Raw genomic sequence first — 2,102 nt, forward strand, 5'->3', positions numbered from 1 at the left:
AAGAAAAATAATTTTTTATTAAAAATTATAAAAGACAATTCGTATGTAAAAATTAATTGAACTATTACTTTAAAATTATTTTGGAAAGTCATATTTCATTCTCCTAAAGCAATAAAAATTTCTTAAAAGCCACCAATTTTTTCCATGAAGCGGACAAGTTAATATAGATCTTTTCGAGTCAACAACCCAACCATCTGAATGAAATAATTGATCCAGGTGAAGGGCCAAGTCAATGGGTTGATCAGTCTGACTATCGAGCTGACCTGGAAGAATATTTTGTCCTTTCACCCACATACAGTTGGTTTGCAAGCTTCAAAATGCAAAGCCTAACAAGGGCTTTCCTTGCAGACAATAAAAGCCACTCACAATATCTAGCTACCTCCGCACCTGAGAAACATTACAAATCCCAAAATCCTTGGTCTGAAATTTCGTTTGAAGATATGATTTCAATGCTAATATTCTACCATCACTTGCAATAACTATATATATCATCTGTGAACACAATTAACAAAATTTTACCCACATTTGTTTGTTGATCGAAGACCGAATTGCCTACGCTATCCCAATCCTTGTAAGACCCCATTCAGTAAAAAGTATACTAAACCTCCCAAACCATTCCCAGGGAGATTGTTTTTAACCCACACAGGCTTTTTTGAAAACGACATACAAACTCCCCGCGCAACTATTGTTAGCCTTAACAGGCTAATGAGAAATCATTCTTTTCTTCTAGAAGAAAAATAGTTGCAGGCTAACTATATTAAAAAATGTATAATGAAAATATAATTGCATTCGCTCATAGAATGTCTCAAAATATCCAACAAATCAATACTCATTTGCCGCCTCAAAAGGCTCCACAAATTCAAATTAGGGCAAACTCTTATTCTTCATCCACACAACATATCCTTTATTTTGGTGCCACATGCAGCAGGTCTACGAGGAATGGCAAATCCAAAATATGAGTTTCATGATATTACACTCATAGTTATTTACATTCAGTGCAACAACAAAAAACATCTAGCGTGATGGGATTTCAATTCGGTCAAAAGTAAAATATCTTGAATTATAATCTACAACCTGATCTACTATGGCTTACCATAGCAATTTTTATCCACCATACTTAAGAATGTCATTTGAAAATAATGACAATTGAATTGACATTACACTAGGCATGGGGAATCGTGTATTTATGAAAAATCGATCCCCCTACTGAAAACTTGATGAAATGTTTCATACAAGCCTGTTTTCCGCTTAATATGAACAGCAAAATGTCAAAAAATTGTTTGTGGCTTCTACTAATTTAGGAAACCTTACTGTTTCGCCACCAACTTTATGGAGGTAAACTACAATTGCAGTTCTCGACAAGCAAAGTAATAGAAGACTGAGAGCTGCATCTCCAGTAAAACCTGAATTTCAACTAGCTCTTAGTACATCTTACAACATGTAGAGAAAATTGGTGAGAGGAATTGAATTGATAAATGACATGAGACTTAAAGTCATGCATGGAAAAATATTAATGGTGAATCAAGAAATATTTGCATGGGTCAATTTATTCTATGAGGGCATTGTGGAGGCTTACTCGGTTCATTGGATGGGTATTATCTGATCTCTAAAGCTCTCAAGGGACATCATCTTGATCCTCCATCTCCTCAAGGATGACATACTTTGCTGCAGGATTAGTTGGGGATAACCCTGCCGTTTCACCTTCTTCTAGTTTACCCTTCCGCAGTTTTTGGTATCTGAACAAGGCATAACAAAAATGACATAGGCATTTTAGGTTAGCTTTAGCCATGGTAATAACCAGAAAGCAAAAAGAAACAAACTCAGGAATTACATCAATGAACTCTAAAAACAGGTGAAGAAATAGATTGGACAGACACATCCTTGTTAAAATGTTATGACAAACTGGAAACAGTATGAAATAACTAATTGAAACAGCAAATCAATAGTTCAGTTTCAATATAATTTCATATCCTCAATTGGACTCAACTGTTAAAACCTAGACATAACACCGCTCAATTGGCCACAAATCCAAGCATGCCCCTCTTCTTCCATGAACTATAGTTCAGAAGTTGTGATTCATTGAATAAAGAGAACGATATACT

At 35.0% G+C, this 2,102-nt stretch overlaps 1 long non-coding RNA gene across 1 annotated transcript; it reads right to left on the minus strand.

The window, feature by feature from the left end:
• Positions 1 to 960: 960 nt before the first annotated feature.
• LOC110428929 (uncharacterized) lies at positions 961 to 2,096 on the minus strand. Its single transcript, XR_002446537.2, has 2 exons — positions 1,577 to 2,096; positions 961 to 1,403 (listed from the first exon to the last, which is right to left on the minus strand). It is a non-coding gene; the product is annotated as an uncharacterized LOC110428929 (long non-coding RNA).
• Positions 2,097 to 2,102: the final 6 nt, after the last annotated feature.

The sequence above is a fragment of the Theobroma umbraticum genome, unplaced genomic scaffold (assembly GCF_002168275.2).
Source record: "Theobroma umbraticum cultivar Fairchild unplaced genomic scaffold, ASM216827v3 scaffold_4768.0, whole genome shotgun sequence".
In the NCBI taxonomy this organism is placed as follows: Eukaryota; Viridiplantae; Streptophyta; class Magnoliopsida; order Malvales; family Malvaceae; genus Theobroma; species Theobroma umbraticum.